A 20391-nucleotide genomic window follows, 5' to 3' on the forward strand; every position below is an offset into this window, starting at 1 on the left:
TAACCATATTTGCACACATTCTAAAAAATGCGACCCTTCAGAATTCAGAAATGATTGAAGAATATCATTAATATCACGTGTCAGCAAAATTGTAATGATAAACTTCTAACAGAAGTTGCAGGAATGTATTAACAGAGAGCTGCCATAAATTTAAATCAGATTCAACGTGCACTTGAAACAAAGGATATCATTGCCAATGATAGATGAGAGTAGAGAATACCAGAAATATGTTTATTTGTGTTTTATTGACTGTGTGAAAGTATTCAACGATGTGGGTCATAACAAACTATAGATATTCTTGAGAAGAATGACAATTCTAGAATACTTCATCATGCTCAAGTGGAACCTGATACAGATATCAGGAGGCCTAGGATCAAGAGGCCTTTGTGAGATGAGAACAAGGCAATACTGCAGGGTTTGCAATCAGAGGATGTGAGGGTCAGGGTTGTATGCTCTAACTGTACTTGTTCAATCTGCATGCAGAGCCAATAATTAGAAAAGCTGAAGTATATGAAGCAGAATGTGGTATTGGGATTGGAGGAAAGCTTATTAACAATCTTCAATATAGAGATGAACCAACTTTGGTGTTGGATGTGCGAAGGACCTGAAGGCTTGCTGGTGCAGATGCACATCAATAGTGAAATCCATTGTTGTACCTTCTTTCCCTGGTCTTCAACCCGCTTGGGAAACTCTAAAGCTTGTTCCTTTTGCTAAGGGAGTCTTTAACGCCCCCCATCCCCACCCCCACCCACCCACCCACCCAACAGTGGTCTCATATTTTGTCTTTTGGGGCTGACTTTTGGAATTTTCAATTCAGTTCCTTTTCATTTATTTCACTAAAAACCTTTTCTAAAGCTACTCCATGTTCAACAATTCTGAAGAAAGATTGGGCTTTCTCTTTCCATATGGGGTTAGTCTCAGAAATGCACAGATACAAGTCTACTGTTTCCTATAGGGTCACACTGAATCACAATTGACTTGCCGGCAGTGGATGTGCTGAATCAAAAGTTTCAGAGTCTCTACTGATAATCATTATTATTTTTTTTCTTTCTTCCCTGTCTTTTAAAATGAACTTTTGGTTTTCTCTTGTATGATGTTCTTGACATTAACCCTCAGCCCACAGTTACTCAAGTATTATGTCATTAGTGTTTAATCTAGGTAGAGCATGCTCAACATCATATGTTGAATCTCATGGGCTTATTTTAATTTTTTTCAGCTTCAACTTGACACCACATGTAAGAAATTGTTGGTCTTTTCCCTATTCAGGTCCTGGCTTCATTTTGGCTCATATTGAGCTTCTCCATCATGTCTTCCCAAAGTACACTTAGTTTGATTTGGGTGTTATCCACCTAGAGAAGTCCAGATACATAGTTTCTGTTTGTGTTAGTGGGAGAAAAAAAGGTATTTGTTATGAAATTATTTTTCTTGCAAAATTTTATCATATGATCTCCAGCTTCCTTTCTACTACAAACGCCATATTTTCCAACTTCTAATCCATCCTCTTTATTTTCAACACCCACATTCTGTGGTAGTTACATACTTTTATTTCAACTTGGTAAGTAAGTGTAGAGGTGGGATCAAACCTGATGATGTCTCCTTGTGGGCATGGCCTATTTATGAGGATTCTGGAACTTCCTCTCTTTCTCCCTGGAGGTGTGCCACACATACTCTCTCTGAGAGCCATGCTAAGACCTGAGAGACCATTCCGTGGAGACCTGTGCCAGCTCTGTGATGCTTCCACTGCCATTGGATCCACAAGATTTTTCACCCACTGACCTGTGATCTTCCATTCTGTGTCATTGCACGTGGCTGTGTGAGTCTGAAGAGAGATTCATGTACTAGTATCGGACGTTGGGGCTAATATCAGACTTATGGACTTGATCGGGACTTGGCTGGGATGTTTTCTTGATATACAATTACCCATTGATAAAAAACTCTTTCTTATACATATATGATTGTCTCTGGAGTGGTTTCTCTACTCAACCGGGTTTAACACACATTCCAATGACTAATAATTATAATGCATCTTGTTTTCATGTTTGATCAGTTTTAGATTAAAGAAATTAGTGGGAATCTTCGATTTCTCCAATTCAGGCTTTAATAGTTGCTGCATACATCTCAATAATAGTTGTGTGAATATGATTTCTTTGTATGGAGACAGGTATTATCCTACCAAAGACAGCATTGCACTTCAAGATAGACCTGAAGTCAGCAAACTTTTGATACAAAAGAGGTAGTCTTTTCTCTCATAATTTAAACATTATATGAGAGCCATAAATATATTTTTACCAATAAATGAAATCACCATTATCTGAATAATATCCTTTAATTTTTTTCAATTTTATTTCAGAACCATATATACATCCCAAAAAAGCCTCAGATAGCTAAGGAGCCACAGTTTGTTGACCCCTGACATGAAATATCCCTTTTTCTGATGATGAATACAATGCCATTCCTTTTTACCATTACTGGCATAGCAAGCCACCTGATTGATTCAAAATGACCATTATTGACCCCTTTCAGCTCACTAATCGCTATGATTTTATCTTTATGTATTCTTTTTCATTTTTTATGACTTCCAATTCCTAGATTCATACTTCCTACAGTCCAAGTTCCACTTATCAATAGACATTTACAACTCTTTCTTCTCATTTTGAGTCCTGCACAATCAGCTAGTGAAGGTCTGGAAAGCCCTATGCCATCTTCATCTGCTAGGGTAGACTCTATGACATTAGCTAGGGTCTGGAAAGCTGTACGCCATCCATATCTGCTAGGGTAGACTCTGACGTTAGCTCTTCCTCAGTCATGTTTTGAGTGCCTTCCAACTTGACAGGATCATCTTCCAGCATTATGTTTGCAATGTCCCACCGTTATTCATGAGGTTTTCATCTGCCAGTGTTCTGATGCCATCCATAAGATTTCCAGTGGTGAATTCCTCAGAAGGGTACAGTATATTCTTGCTAAGTAGTCTGTTCTTATTCTTAAGATCTGCTAAAAACTGTCCACGTGGGTAACTCTGCTGGTATGTGAAATGCCTGGCTTCCAGCACCACAGCATTATGCAAGCTAGCACACAGTATGACAAACTGTCAGCTTCTAGAAATTGTTTTAATTATGTTTTTATTTTTAACAATTTGACCCAGACAATTACCAACTTGAAAAATTATATTACAGCTGTTAGGTCTGTGCCAATGGCTCAGCTGTACCCAGCTTGATCTTACTGCATATGCTCTCGGTGATCTATGCAGACTATTTGTCTAAGACTTGACCATCTGGGTAATAAAGATGTTGTTCATATTGGAACTCTGTTTTGCACGGAACTTCGTCATCTGAGCATCTGACAATGCCGGAACAGTTATAAGTATGTGTGGATTGAATAATTATTGTCATTATACTCGGAACGAGTAAAGCCAAAATATCCTAGACATGTTTCTTTTCCTGCATATTCTATGCGTATGTGAGACAGGGACTGGTTGAGATATGCGTACTGCCAGGTTTGAGGATGAAGTGACTTTTCCTGGACTAAATTGCAGGCAGTCCCTTTCTGCTTCAAACTCCAAACCATCAACCACAGATTTTGTAGTTATGGACTCTAAACAGCTTAAATAATTCTATCTTTACATTCCTGAATTTTCAATATTTATGTTAACGTGTTTATCATAAGAATAGTGTACACCAAAGAGAAACACTTGCTAATCATTCTAAATAAACAAAGAATATTTACCAATCCGAGTGTACTGCTTGCTTCTACCAATATTACCTGTGTGTTTTTATAATTCTTTCTGTTGTAATAATGTAATTTATTAATAAACATGTCAAATATTTGAGATAATAGAATGTCATAGTGACCCTTCTTTATTCACCTGGCTTCCAGACAACTATTCTCCACTCTTTTAGCTCATAAGTGAATGAACTATTTCTAGGCCTCAACTCACTGCCTTCCAGTCAATTCTGACTCACTGAGAGTCTACGTGACAGAAAAGAACTGCATCTATGGGATTCTGAGACTTTAATCCTTTATGGGATTAGAAAGTCTCATTATTCCAACAGTGTAACTGGTAGTTTTCACCTCCTGCCCTTGATGTTGGTAGCCCAATGAATAACTACTACACCACCAGATCATTTTATTTCTAGGTTTACGCTTCTAGAAACTTTATAGCAAAACAGAGTGGCACTTTGGATAGACACTGAACTGCTAACAGCAGTTTGGGAATTCAAATCCACTGGTCAGACTGAGGAAGATGAGGCTTTCTGCTCCTTAAGGAATTCTAGTCTCAGAAACCCTATGAAGGGTCACTATGAGTCAGAGTACAGTTGCTAGCAGTGGGTTTGGTTTCATTGGTATACGCAAATAACTTTCAATGTAATATGAAAATACATATTTTATTGTAATATTTAAAAATTAAACTCTGATAATTTTACCTGTATATGTCTATATCACCTACATGTGTATACACATATTTTCATATTAGAGTATGCTATATATAGCTCTTACTCTGAATTCCATTCATTTAAATTATACTAATAAATTCAAATATTTTTACATATCTATAGATATTTCTTTTCCCTGTTTCTGCTCTTATGCTGGTCTGAAAATATTTTTATGTATGCTACTGTGTTCAAGGGAACATATAGTAATAATTTGGAATACTAAATATCACTTATTTTGTGTCAAAAAGTTTGCATATATTAACATTAAAAAACGCACCAAATTTATACTCGCAAATCTTGTACTAATTTCCATTTTCAACAAGAGAATTTGAGAAGGCTTATTATTTTATCTTCATTTTTTTTCCTGTCAAGTCAATAACAGTACGATTATGTCTTGCTCTGATTATCATTCTTTGAAATATTCCATTAAAAACTACTTGTATCGTTAAAAGGATTAGTAAACTATAATACTGGAATGCATATCTAATTTGTGTAAAATTGGTTCAACCCTTTAAATGATCTCATTTAAGCAATTATGATGCAGCATATATTTATAGAAATATGATCTTTAATGAAAAACAATTGTAAGTGCCTAGTGTGAGTTTGGGGTCCTGGCGGTATAGCACGTAATGTGTTGTGTGGCTAACAACAAGATCAGCAGTTCAACTCACCTGGCAGCTGTCTTGTGAGCAAAAGATCCAGCGCTCTGCTCCAGTGAAGATGTACAGCCTGGGAATCCCAATGAGGTCATTCTACTTTGCTTTTAGAGTTACTGTGAATCAGATTCTACTTGATGGTAGGTTTGGTTGGGGTTTTAATGTGGCTTGGATTGTGTCTCAAAAGAAAATATGTTGAAATATAAGTCCTGGTATCTGTAAAAATCTGTGAAGATCATTTATAAGTGAAAAAAGCACAAGTCATGAAGGAATATTCAGGGCTATTGAAAGGATTCAACATGACCAAGGGTCTGATTTGAAGTTCAAGACTACCATACCATGAGAAAATAAAGTTTGTGTCTATGTATTGCTGATATTCCCATTATGATAGCATTGGACAGCTAAGATAGTGGTTAGAAACAGGTACATTACAGATGTAATTAGTAGACATGAGGTCATACTAAAGTAGTTGTTTTTAACTGCTGTTGAGTCATCACTGATTAATGGCCACCTCCTATGTTACAGACTAGAACCACTCCTTAGGGATTTCAGCAAGCTTTTTCCCAGAGTCTATTTGCAAACAGTTTGGCTCTTGAGGCTATTACTGGAGTATGGTGGACCCTAATCCAATATGATTGGTTTCCTGATAAGCAGAGGAGACACACACATAAGGGGGAAATGGCTGGTGAAGATGGAGGCAGAGATTGAAGCTTTGCTGCCATAAAGGAAAGGACATGTGTGCCTACCAGTAGCCAGACAACCAAAGGAAGATCCTTTTCCAGAGTCTTCAGAGGACTCCCGACCCTGCCAACTCTCCGAGTCTCCAGAATTGGGAGAGATCATACTCCTTTGGTTTTAAGCCACCTCGTTTTTACGGCATCTTAGGGAATTAATGTGATACCCCTTCCCTTTTGATCTAGTTTGATTTTAGCACTGATAAAAAACATTTAAAACTATTATTGAGATAATTTTTAGAGACATATCTAGAGTGGAAATGAAGAATTAACTGGCTCCATTACTTCAGAAAGTGTGCTAACACTTTATTCCTCCTCTCCTTCTCCTTGTCTGTCTAAGCTTTGGAAACAGGCCCAACCACCCAGCCATTGGGCCTTATTGTCAAAAACCTGGAGAAAGCATTAAAAGAGATTCTTCAGAGTTATGACTAATGATAGGAAAACTCATTTAATTGGGCTGGCTTGTCTCTTGTCTTAGTCTACAACTAAAGTCTGTCACAGAAACCATGGGAGAATATATGCTAGTAAATAAAAATGTAACTAGTAAATACAACTTTATATTCAATGTTAAGATTAAAAGTAATTATTTAATAAACAACCACTTAAAATATGCTATTTTAATTAATTTGTGATTATATTAATCAGTTCTGATGTTCCTCAGCTTTTTCGACTGATGCTATTCTAAATTGTCCTATTGTTCTTGACAGCATATTATCAAATCCAAGACTCAGTTAAGGTCATGAATGAAGCTAAACCTAAACAACAACTTCAAACATTTAACTCTAATTACTAATTATTTTCAAATGATCATAAAAAATGAGTGTCCTTAATGACTTCCACATGTAGAGATCCATGTTATATGTACCCTTTTAAAACATATTCAATTAATTTCTTGCATTCAAGTTTATGTTTAACCTCATATCAAAACAGAATTTCTAAAATACTGCATATTGTGCAGACAATGTTCAGTATTACCACAGAGAATACATCTCACACTTGATAGATGGTACCCTTACTACAAATACATGCCTTTCAAATCCTGCTGAAATCATTGGCTCGCTTTTGAATTATATCTATGTGTTATTTATGAGATTTGCCATCATTTAATAAAGAACGTCTGTGCTCCCAGCATATTTGGGTCTGTGCATTTCTTTTCACTGTGGAGAAGACAAGCTGCTGAAATGATTTCACACTTAAAATTGAGTTTTATAGATATGGCATTGTGCAGTTTTTAATTTGTCATATTCTACCTCTGCTTCAAGTTGACAGCTAGCTCCCCAGAGCAAATAAAAAAGACAAAGGATACCAAAAATGATTGCATGAAGAATTTTTTTCTGATCATTTCTTAGTAGGGCTAGGAAAATAAATCGAATTCCATGTTGATTTTTTTCTGTTTTGCTGATAAGAATAGTGAAAATGCATTCTTCTATGAAGAGTAATTAAGTTTAGATAGATCGATGCTAATAAAAATGAAATAATTTGTACATTTGAATAATCTACTTCAGAGACAAATTCCAATGAGACCAAAAATGGTAACTTCTCCTATGTTATTAATCATAGCTACAAACTATTGCAGAATGAGACTCTTACAGAGAACTGTTATATAAAATGAGTATTGTGCTGCCCAATAGTTACTACAAGCAAAGCTACTACTGCTTCCCCCCAAATAAGACAGTGTCTTATATTAATTTTTGGTCCCAAAGATGCGCTAGGTCTTATTTTCAGGGGATGTCTTATTTTTCCATGAGGAAGAAAACGGTACACATTTATTGTTTATTATTTCATTTAAAAGAGACCTCACACTTCCTGTCTACTCTGGCTGTGCTGCGGCCAACAGTGAGCTGCGCGGCAGCACCCACCGCTACGGTCCAGAGTCCAGAGTTATGGCAGTTTTGGGAGGGCCTTGTTTTTCGGGAGGTCTTATTTTCAGAGGGATGCCTTATATTTCCGCAAATTAGAGGCAAAACTCTAAGTAGCTCTTATTTTGGGGGGCTGTCTTACTTTCGGGGAAACAGGGTAGAGAGTGGTTTATCCAGGCTGCCTAAAACCAAATACAATTTGGGACCCATTTAACAATATGAGTTTATTGTTTCTACAGTTCCGGCTATTGTGAGTTAAAAATTAAGGAGTAAGTGATGGTGGGTCTTCTGTATCCTTGAAGGAAAATGCGCTCCCTGTTTTTCTCTCATTAGTTTCTCATAGTTCCCAATGTTCCCCAGCATGCAAGTCCTTCCTGTGATGCCCTGGAGTGTCCGTGTATTCTACATTTTATTACAACACCAATTATTCTAAGATTAGCACTAGGATTACAGACACTCAAACTCACTGCCATGGAGTTGATTCAAATTCATGGCGACCCGACAGCAGGATAGAACTGCCTTGGCAGCTGTCCAAGACCTTGATGCTCTATGGGATTAGAAAGCCTTGTCAGAGCAGCTGATGTTTCTGATCTCGTGATGCAGTTTGAGGTGACTAACCTAACACATAACCTACTGTGCCACCAGGGGTTCTGTTAGGATTAAGAATACGACTTGCCTTACTGTAGTATGACCTCATATTAACCTAGCAGATAACATCTTCAAAGCCTAGTTTCTAAGCAGGTCTCATTCACAAGGACAGAGGTTACAACTTCAGTTTATCTTTTAAAATGACATAGTTCATTCCATCATAATGATTTTTAAAAGACCGAAAAAAATAAAAGATGAAGTTCATTTTAATAGCAAATAACAGAGTGATTATGTCTTTAGTTAAAGTATAGAAATTAAGAGAAAAACTAGATGAAAGAAAATATGAATTAAATTTCAGAATGAAGAATTTGACCTACAGCATATCCCTGTAAAAATCTTTGCATAAAAATATTTATATGCGAATAGAATTCAGGTAAGAGATTGGTTATCCTATAACAATTTGGATGGAATACAAGATCTCTTCACCTAAGGAAATTTAGGGGAACAAAATAGCTGAAGCTCAAGGACTCAGTTTAGTGTTTGCATTTATTAAGGAATGACAACTAAGATCAGTAAGAGGAAAATTAAAGCTTGAAGAGAATTAAGAATGAAATAAATAATCATATATAATGGAACTAATATTAGTATATTAATATGTATAGCATTAATATATATATAACAATCAAATACTTTATTAAACATTGTTTATGTGATTTATACCAGCTTGCTACGTGCTAAGCATTGGACTTCTAACAGCAACATCAGTACTTCAAACCCACCGGTCACTGCACAGAAGAAATATTGGTTATTTGCCCCAGTAAAAATTAATGGACTTGTAAATTTGATATGAGGTCACTGTGAGTAGCTATTCTTCCCTTATGTTCTGTCACTACAGACACGCAGTTATTCCCTTATGCTCAACAATAATACAACTGGTTCACTATCAGTTGCACATCCTCTCAGGCATGTCTTTATTCTAGAAGTCATGGGGAATATAATCATTTTTAATCATGATCCAAAAGCAAAGTTATTTTTTCAAAAAAAGAAGTTAAGATGAGGCTCAGGGAAAGAAATAAACCATCTGGCTTTATTATCCCCAATCAATTTTGTTCTACAATTGGTTACTAAATGCTCAATTTAAAGGACTCTGACGAACAAAGAAGCCAGGAATTCAGTGATAAACTCTCAAAGATACTACAGGCTCAGTGCAATAAGGACATAAAATGCTGTCTTATAAGAAGAGAAAACTATATGTTTTCCAGAGTTGGAATTAGAAGCTTAGAACTTAATTTGGGATTTGGAAAGGCATATGCTTATATTGAAGTATGTAAGAGAAGATTTCTTTTAAGAGGAAAGTATAGAATTGGACATTAGGATAAGCAGCTAAAAAATGAAGGAGTGCTTTAATAGCACCTTATGTACTCCATTAACATTGAAGGAATATCTACCATAGGGTAACAGGAATGGTCCAAAACACCACACCTGTGAGTGGATAGATGAGATTGATAGCAGTTAATTAATCACAGTCTAGGAAAAGGGACACAGCGTGTCATGCAGAGTCTTGGGGGATGCACTAGGAAAATACTGGAAACTAGTGACTGTGAGAGTAGTTCTTGCAGGGGTGACACTAGTTTTTCCACGATAACGTGTCTGTTTAACTATTTCCTCAGATTGGTCGGGAACAGAAACCCACTACTCAGGGAGCAGCAGGCATGTTGTCTGATCCTTTTGATCACAAGGATGGTGGGTTATTGGGCCTTGTTCAGAGAAGCATAAAAATCTAAAATACAAATCAAATTAGTCATAAATCGTATTTAATTTTATTCATCTTAAATTTGGAATCAGGCAGCAATTATTTTTTGTGTTGGAATTGTAATAAACTGTTAGGAATGAATAGAGATAAACAGATATCTACCAAACCTATTGCTATCAAGATGACTTCCACTCAAGTGACCACATCCCTGTGTAGGCCATACTCAACAGGTTTTTCAATGGCTATAATCTTGTAGAAGTACATTGTTAGACCTTTGTTTGGCAGTTCTGCTGGTTGGACTGAAAAACAAAGTCTTTGATTAATAATCCAAGGCAAACTCCTTGCAGCATCCAGGGACGATTAGTTGTAGAGATAGAGATGTTGTGGTTAGGTGCCTTTGAGGCCATTCCAATTCAAAGCAATCCTACCTATCAAAAGAAAATACCACCTGCTCCAGTACTATTCTCACAATTGTTGCTTTGCTTTAGCCCAGTGGGTATCAACCTTCCTAATGCCTTGACCCTTTCATAGTTTCTCATGTTGTGGTGACCCCCAACCATACAATTATTTTCGTTGCTACTTCATAACTGTTATTTTGCTACTTTTATGAATCGGGCGGCCCCTGTGAAAGGGTTATTCGACTCCCAAAGGGGTTGTGACCCACAGGTTGAGAACCGCTGCCTTAGCTCATTGTTGCAGCCACTGTGCCAGTCCATCTCTCATCAAGGGTCCTTTTCTTTCTTTCGGACCTTCTACTGTTTCAGAATGTTATTTTCCAGGGACTGGTCTTGCCTGATAACGTATATTCAAAGAAGATGAGATGAAATCTCACCATCCTCACTTCCAAGGAACATTCTAGCTGTACTTCTTCCAGGAGAGATCCGTTTGTTCCTGTGGCAGCCCAAGGTGCTTTCATTCTTCTTTGGTCTTCCTTATTCAATGTCCAACTTTCACATGCATGGGAGGCAAGGGACAATACCATGGCTTGAATAAGGCTGCCCTTAGTTCTCAAAGTGACATTCTTGCTCTTCAACTTCAATGCTTTAAAAACACTTGTGCAGCAGATTTACCAAACACAATATATCATGTGGTTTCTTAACTGGTACTTCTATTAGCAATGTTTGTGGGTCCAAGCAAGATAAAATATTGAAATTTTCAATATTTTCATAGTTAATTATGATGTTACCTGTTGGTCCAGTTGTAGGTAGTTTTGTTTTCTTTACACTGAATTGCACTCCATATTGGCAGCTGAATCCTTGCTCATCATCGGTAAGTGCTTCAAGTATTTCTCATTATCAGCAAGTAAAAGTTGTATTATCTGCAGACAGTAGGTTTTTACTCATCTTTCCTCCAAACCTGAGGCTGATTTCTTAATCATATAGTCCAATTTCTTTGATTATTTGCTCCGCATACTGATTGAATAAGTTTGATAAAAGAATACCACTGTCACACATCTTTCCTGACTTTAAACCATGTAGTATTTCTTTATTCTGTTCCTACAACTGCCTCTTCATCCATGTACAGGTTCTGAATAAGCACAATTGATTGTTCTGGAAGTCCCATTTTTCTTAATGCTACACATAGATGACTATGATCCACACAATTGAATGCCTTTGCATACTCAATAAAACACAAATCCAGATCCTTCTTGTATTCTTTGCTGTGCTGGCTAGGGATTATGCCACCTAGGTACTTCTGGGTAAGAGTAGGAGCAAAACTCAATCTCTTAATTGTGTTGCAGCCTGATGACCCCTCCTTGACATCACAAGCCTTTTTGTATAACACAGAGATCTAGGAGAGGTGAATCCTCTTTGAACCGTCTCCTTCTCCCAAAGCTGGATCTTTGTAACTGATTCCTCAACCTATTGTGTTGCCTACTGATCCCAGGAATTTTAAGTGGACCACCAAGAGTGGATTCATTTAACCCACTTCAGATCTCTGCATCCACCACCAGCCTATGCCCCTTGTTGTCTATGCTTTGCCGTCCTGGTCTGTTTCTTTGATCTCCTGTTGTGTTACCTGCTAATCCCAGGAGCCAGCAGTGAGCTAATGACTTGAACCAGATTGTATTTGCCCATTTCTACCACTGTGCAAGCCTTCGTGATATAAATTTCTTCACCAGATGCAACACATACAACTGTCACTGATTTTGTTTCTCTAGAGTTTGAAGTTGGTTGGTTTTGTAGAGAACTCAACCTAACACACCTCGTTTAAGCCAAGATCCTTCTGATATCAGCAATGATCCTCCTTGTTCCATGTCTTCTTCTGAATTTGGCTTGAAATTCTGCAGCTCCCATTCAATGTACTACTATAGCCATTGTTGAATGATCTTCAACAAAATGTTATTTGCATGTGATATTAATGACATTGTTCTATAATTTTTGCACTCTGGATGGCCATCTTTTTTTGGAACGGGAACAAGTGAGGACATCATGCTTGGTTAAATGGAAGTATAAGGATCATAAGTTGTTCAGATAGCTTTCTTCCAAATTTCTTGGCATAGACCAGTGAGTGCTTCCAGTGCTTCAGAAGCAGGTGGAAATAGTTTGATTGGTAGTCAGTCAATTCCTATAGCTTTGTTTTTTACTAATGCTTTCTGTGTAGCTTGGACTTCTTCCTTCAGTACCATATGCCGCCACTAAGAAAGGTTGAATGTCAACCACTTCGTATTGATAGAGTGATCCTCTGTATTTTTTCCATCCTCTTTTAATGCTTCCGATGTACCGTATATACTCGTGCATAAGCCGAGTTTTTCAGAATATTTTAATGCAGTTTTGTGGTAAAATTAGGTGCCTCAGCTGATATTTGGGTCAGCTTATACTCGAGTATATACAGTAATTCAATATTTGGCCATGTCTTCCAAGAGAGATAAATATATGGAAACTATGTGTAAAGTATACTAAAACTGTTACTCCGATAGCTTGGTAAAGCAACAAAATCCTCATGACATTATAAAAATTGGGTCATGCCTCCTGCTGATTGACTCTAGAGCTAAAGTGATTGTGTTGATGGCATAAGATATGAGAGCAAACAGTGAGTATGAGAAAGGCCTGTACTTCTATTTAAGGAGCCCTCGTGAACCAGCGGGCTGCTGAGTGCAAAGGCAGAGCTTTCAGCCCATCAGCTGCTTGTGAGAGAAAGACAAGACTTTCTGCTCCACTAAAGACAGCAGCCTCAGGACCTGGGTCAGCAGTTCTCTTCTGTTCTTTGAGTTGGATTGATTCAATGGGAAGAGTTTGTTGGTTACATTTTTCTTTTTTTGGTACTTCTATCAATGCCCATGTAAAAACAGTCAGCATGAGCAATAATGAATCAGTTGAAAAGAAGCAGAGAAGGATTTCCTATTTAGCTCCACTAGGGAGCTGGTCTCTTCCAGTCCAGAAAACAGTCCCATGTACAAAGGCAGAGTTATACACTGCTGCCACTCTCAGTAAATAGACCGAGTGAACGGTTGAGAAGCTGCCACTTAATCTGCCAGACATCACCACCTGTTATGTACCTAATGCCAAAGGAGCTCTCTCATTCCTGTCTCTAGACGTCCCTGAGGGCCACTTACAATGACGGCAGTGCCAAATTCCTCTGTCAGCAAAAGACTCTGGAAACATGGAAAATGTCTTCAGAAGGAGTCCCGTGAGTTAATGTCCTGGGGGCAAAAGTTGACTTAGGAAAAAAAAGTATGAATATACAGATACATTTACACATATTTATTTTTATTACAATATAATCATAATTCATAATCATGTAGTTTTGTGACTTCATGACCCTTCATGTATGAATATACAGACCCTTCATGTATGAATATACAGATACATTTACACATATTTATTTTTATTACAATATAATCATAATTGATAATCATGTACAGTTTTGTGACTTCATGACCCTTTGAAAATAGTATCATGTGTGCACTGTTGTAGATAAACGTTGTCTTTGGTGCTCTGTGTACAGTCTAGAATCATTAAAAAAAAAACCCTAGAGAGACTTGCTTTTAAGATTTCTCATGTAGCTAATAAAATACATCCTCACATTTTATAAGTTTCTGTCAAATCCTCCCCAGTCCAGGGATACAGATTACAGCTATAAAATCAATTTGTTGAAGCCAAGACCGTGTCATAGCTCGAAACCCAATCTTAATGCTCACAGATAAACCTTCAGAAGCACAAGTTTTTGTGCTTGGTATTAAATGCTCTCCTTTGTCTGGAACATATAAGAAAAATACATTATTTTTGCAAAGTTCTATAGCTACATAAAATTAATTTTACATATTCATAGTTTCACTTCCTGGTTTTATACTTGGCCTCTAAACTCTCACTGACATTGAGTCAATGCTGACTCATAGCGATCCTCTAACACAGGGGAGAACTACCCCTGTGAGCCTGCAGGATTCTACCTGTTCCTGGGGAGTAAAAGGCCTGTCTTTCTCCAGCAGAGCAGCTGGTGGATTCATACTGCTGACTGTGTGGATTGCAGCTCAATGTGTAACTACTATGCCACCAGGGTTTCTATGTTTAGCCTATAACAATTAATTCCACCTACATAATCAGCGAGGAACATGTAATATAGTTTTAAAAATTTGATTCTGGTTCATAGATGACAGATAATATTGGAAAATTTAATAATTTCCATCTTATTTACTTATAGGTCAACCTATATTATTATGCAGTTGCTATTATTTGTTTAAAAGGAGTTGGGTTTTTTGAAAGAAAATAAAAGTCAAAAGTTACTTTTACAGGGACGAGTGTTCATGAGCTCTGCCTCTTGCTTGTGTAAATCGTGGTCAGCTGCCATCGAGTTGTCTCAAATGCGTATGACTCTGTATAATGTAATGGAACATTCTCCGTCCTGACTCTTGCTGTGTTCTGTTTATTGTGGTGGTCATTGCGTAGTGCCTTCCGACCCTGGGCGCCCTCTTTCAGCAATTCCTTAGCTATCCTTCTGTTGTTGTGTCAGTGTTCTCATCAATGGACTTTCAGAAATTAGCCTTCAGCCTGTCTTCTGGATCTTAGTATGAATGCTCACTTGAAGCTCATCCACTTGACCCTGCATGTCTATAAAATACAAGTGGGATAGTTTTTCTCATCATATTAAAGCACAGTCCAAATTGTACTAAAAACTGACAGATAGGTGGTGGCTAACACGTTTACTAGTCTGGGTATACTTTAAAATCATTTTATCATTGCATGGTTGAACGTAACTTATCTTTCAACAATTCTACTACCATGTCCAGGGTTTCAATTGCAGGCTGTCCTAAGGAAAGTTCACTGGGAAGCTTTACACCAATTCAACTACAGCTCTGCTCTTTCCCCTTCAGACTTATTTTTGTACCCCAAACACAAAGACCATTTCTAAGGAACACTAGTTGGGTCCCTTGATAAGGTCGAGAATGGAATGGTTCAGGGATGGGAAGATGCAGACACCACCTTCAGTAGTGGATAGATCTAGATTAAGGACATGTTGAGAAACAATAGCTTAATATTTGCTACGCTGTCTTGGAAAACATGTGTATAATTTTGTAGCAATGTTCTCAGACTAACTCACAAATTGAACCTTTTGCAAAAGGCTGCCTTCTGTAACTTACCACCATGTTGCTGATACCACTCTGGCTTGCCCTTAGCTGTGTTAGTTCATTCCATTTCATTGCTAACTAGGATTATTTATTCATCCTGGGGAAGGGCATTTGAGTTGTTTCCCATTTGGGTCAGTTTCAAAAAGAAAGGCCATGAGCACTTATCAATATGTCTCTGTGTGGCCTTGTCTTTTAACTTTGTAAGAAACTCTGAAGCTGTCATCCCAAGTAGTTGCAATATTTTGCGTTCCCATACACCCTGTGGATTGCCTGGGCTTTTTGTCTGGGTCACTCCACGTACTATATGGGAATATCTCATTGGACTAAAGACCCTGGTAGTACATGCAGTTAAGCACTTCAGCACTTAATGACTAGTCTAAATGTTGTAAGCAAAAACCCACCCTTCTTTAAGTAAATCACAATACCTCGTGATCTAGCACTCTTTTTGCCAAGTCTATAGCCTAATGAGGCTGTGTTGGTGAGATCCCAAATGGAATTCCACTGGGTGAGCTGGACTCTTCTACCCCAGCCACACCTGTAAGCTGTGAACTTAAGCTGGAAAGCTCACAGGGTCTGAGACAGAAGAAGACAGCCACGTGATGAGCAGTGTACTGTGGGCCGGCGAATAAGCAAGGTCTTGGTATATCAACACCCAGTGTGCTGTATTAAGAAATGTATTACCCCAGCAACCCTGTGATGGTCGTTCTGTTATACTCTGCTTATGCTCATTTACAGTAGATTGTTTCTCAGAGGTGTATCACCACTGGTGACTAGCGAATGATATGATATATGTCTTGGCTCCCAACTTAGAGCAAACTAATTTAAAAATTTAAAAAAAGACATAATCCAGGAATGGGGTTGGACTTGAACTAAATTCTAACCCCAATTTAAGAGTAATCAGTTCTTAAATCAGGGCCCTGATTGATACCTTCATGAAATAATCACTGAAGACAAGTGTGCTATAGCAAAGTGAGGTGAAGAAATCAGATGGTGCCCAACTATCAATTGGAATAGTGTATGGTGTCTTAAAGGATTGTGATCAAACAAGCAGCCATCTAAGCGAGGAGTCAACTTAAGTCCACACAGAAGAAGCACACCAGCTTGTGTGATCCAAAGATGACAATTACAAAATATGAATATGGTGAGGAGAGAAGCATCAAAGCGAAAATTATGAATACCTAGTTTGTAGAGGGCTACTGGGGACAGCGAGCTCCCCAAACCCATTTGCAAAGTATCCAGTCATACTGAGTCACTAGCTGATCCACTGCAGCCATAGGCAAGAGTCCCGAACAGCCTGACTATCAGGCAGAAACCATTCCAAAAATGTTTTTTACTATTGAACTATTGGTTAGGGTGGATCTAACGGGACACTTGGCCAGTTGACCACCCTATAGATGTGGCCTGAATTTGTTCTGATTGTGAGTATCTCTTACTGGGTCCATGACAGAAATTTCTCCCCCCTCCCTCTTTAAAAAATATTATTGGAGATTTTTTCCTTCTTATGCATTATCAGTACTTTTGTTTGCAAACTATAATTTTGTTTGTATACTATCCATCTTATTATTTATTTCTAATTTTATAGCATTGTAATCTATAAAGTAAGCCTGATTTTTCGTTCCTCTTCTTTTGAATTGATCAGTCTTTCCTTGCTAGTAGACTATTAAAGTATCCTACCATTATTATATTTTTGTATTTGTCTATTCAACTCAAACTTCCAGGAATGTACTATGGGGGATTGTATTGGGTGCACAGATGTATGCTGGTATGTTTTCCCATTCAATTGTAACAATTCATCATTATATAATACACTCTCTCATAACAGGTTTTATTTTATAATCCTTTTCCTCAGAAATTAGTATTGCTACTCCTACTTTTATTTTCCTATAAATAGCTTAATTTATGTTTGCATCCTTTGAGTTTTACTCTGTTTTTCTTTATTTTCTCTCTATCTTGTAAGCAGTATCATAAGGAGTTGTATTTTCTTATTCTTTGTCTCTTGATGAGATTAACCCATTAATCTTTTACTTTTGTCTTTTACTATATGTCTTTTACTTTTCTAATAATTTAGTCTATGCCTTAATGGATTTTTAATTGTTACCTAAGTGGGGATTTACAGTGAATTGTTGTTTTTTTACTGTGTTATTGATTTCTTCAATGTAATTTTCTGTACTGACTTCATTTTGTGGCTTTTCTTTTCTTTTTTTTCTTTGCCTTTTGGTTTTATATTACTTTCAGTAGGTGTTTATGGTTTTCCTCCTTTTGCTTCAGTGGAGATATTATTATTTTCTCTGAGATTAGTTTGTTTGCATTTTCTTTCTGAGTTTAAGGTGTTTGTGTGTGTGTGTGTGTTTTGTTTTTGTACATTTTTTTTCTTTTTTGTACAATTTTTATATATCGTCTTTATTCCCTTTATTATTTTATTGCTGTCTTCATTGTCCAATATTATCTCTGGGTCTCTATTTTGAATGTTGTGCTTGTGTTTCATTTTGTGTCTTACTTAAATAGAATGATTTCTAAATAATGGTGTCAAGTATGTTAATGTTAGGTTATTTTCTGTTGTTGATTCTCTGTCCAAATAAACCTCTTTAGTATTTTTGGTAAGGCTGTTCTAATTGTTATGAATTCATTTAGTTTTTCCTTGTCTGAAAATGTAATTATTTCCCTTCTTATTTGAGGGTCAATTTTGCTGGATATAGGATGCTTGATTGGTAGCTTTTGGGGATTTTCCACCCTCAAAATTGTTTACATATATTTCCATTGTGTTCTTGCATCCGAGGTTTCAATAAAAAAACGGGCCTGTAATCATGGATTCACCTTTAGAGGTGAGTCTTCTGTTTTCCCGTGTGTTCATCCCAGGACACTTTCATTTTCTTTGACATTATCGAGGTTGACTATTTTGGGTTGGAGTGAAAGCCTTGGGGTTGTAGTGGCTACAAATTGGGCCGCCTGGGTGGTAACCCAATGGTGCAACCACCAACCGCTCTACTGGACCAAGACTGAGCTTTCTTTCCTGTAAATCATGCAAGTCTCAGAAATGAGGGACGGTTGCTACGAGTCAGCACCGACTCCATGGCAGTGTCAGTAAGTTTGGCTTTGTTTGTTTGTTTTTCAGTTTCTTAAACGGTTTATTTTTCCCCTGTCATAATGTTAAGGAAATGCTCTTGTAATGTTTCTTGGACGATTTTATCTGTGGTTATTCTTTATACCTTCTGTCATAAAATGTGTAGGGAAGAACATTTTCTTAATAATGTTCTTTCTATCCTAGTCCTGGAGCCCTGGTGGTCTAGTGGTTAAGTGTTAGGTTGCTAAATGCTAGTTAGAAACCATCAGCTTCTCTGTTGAAGAAAGACTGGCCTCTCTGCTCCTGTCAAGAGTTACCGTCTCAGAAACAGTTCTACAGGGACACTTCTAACCTGTCCTATAGGGTTGTAATATGTCGGCACTGAGATTTGAGTTTGGGTAACAATGAGTTGCTCAAACTCAACATGACCCATATTCAACTCGGCTCACTGCTATGGAGCCCATCTATGCTCACAGAAACTCTGCAGAAGAGGGTGACGCAGGCCTGTGGCTTTCCAGATGGGAACTCTCCACAAGAGTAGGAGGTCTCAACTTTTCCCCAGGTTTCTCTCAAGACTTGGCTTACCCAAGTCTCTATAACTCTCACCAACGATTGAGTGGAAATACGCAAATAGGACGTGTATAACACTAATAGAAGTGATTGGCTAATTTTCATTATCACTGCCTTGAGGCAGCAGCAGAGAGAGATAGTCCAGAACCTTTGGAAAAGCACATTCCAGATATCTATCTGAAGTGATGGAGGCCGAGACAAAAGGCACCAGAGGCTGTGACCGGAAGGCCACACCGGGTGGGAAGAGAAACAGAGCTGAGGCTCTGAGCCTGCGAGAGAGCGACAGGCTGCATTCCTGGTCCGGGAAGGCAGAGGCCAAGGAGCAATGTGGCTAAAAAGCTGAGGACTAGAGTGAAGCATGGCTTCAGACGGAGGAGAGGTATGGCTGGGGAGCAATGACTATATCTTTAAAAAAATATTATTAAAAGAACATTTTTATTGGGAGCTCTTATAGCTCTTATAGCAGCTTACTGCATGCATCTAAATTCCTTTCAATTTCTATTTTTCTTTTTAAATAATTTTATTCGGGACTCTTACAGCTCTTATCACAATCCATGTCCTACAAATGACAGCCTAAGACAAAACAATAATAAATTTAAAAAATATTATTTGGTATTAAAGGGCTCTTAAAAAGAGCTGTGTATGGGCATAAAGTGGCTAGCTGGTTTGACAATGAGCTACCAATCATAAAATGAATGATTCAATCCTATCTATCGCTATACAGGCCTCAACAGATTTAAAGGTTTTGGACCCCAAAGGTGCAATCCTTCTCTCGTTCAGGGTCACTATGAGGTGGTATTGATGAGACGGCAGTGGGTTTGTCTTTTCCATGTGGGAGACTGTGCAGTACATGCGGGGAATACAAGCTGGATACTGCAGAGCCAGAGCACAATTTGAGAAGAGTGTGGGGGCGGGACATATTTAAAAATCACATATATGTAAGATGTGAAGGCAATTTGGAGAGTGTAAAAAATGTAAGTGTTCGTAGAAATTTTCATAAATATTTTGCAGATCTAAGAATTTTTTCAATTTATGCATTAAACATTTCAAAAAATAATTCAGGTTAAATGCAATCGAGATGAGGCTGACTAAGTTTTGTGTTTTTAAAAAATAATTTTAAGGATGTATTAGTCTAGGTACTTTAGAGAAACAAATCCACAGCAACTCATGTATA

General features: G+C 37.6%; 1 pseudogene; it reads left to right on the forward strand.

The window, feature by feature from the left end:
• The first annotated feature begins 19575 nt into the window (after positions 1-19575).
• The window catches only part of LOC101642399, an 8098-nt pseudogene continuing 7282 nt past the window's right edge, over positions 19576-20391 (forward strand).

The sequence above is a fragment of the Echinops telfairi genome, unplaced genomic scaffold, assembly GCF_000313985.2.
Source record: "Echinops telfairi isolate 266 unplaced genomic scaffold, ASM31398v2 ScPeMD7_7469;HRSCAF=8507_1, whole genome shotgun sequence".
NCBI classification, from domain to species: Eukaryota; Metazoa; Chordata; class Mammalia; order Afrosoricida; family Tenrecidae; genus Echinops; species Echinops telfairi.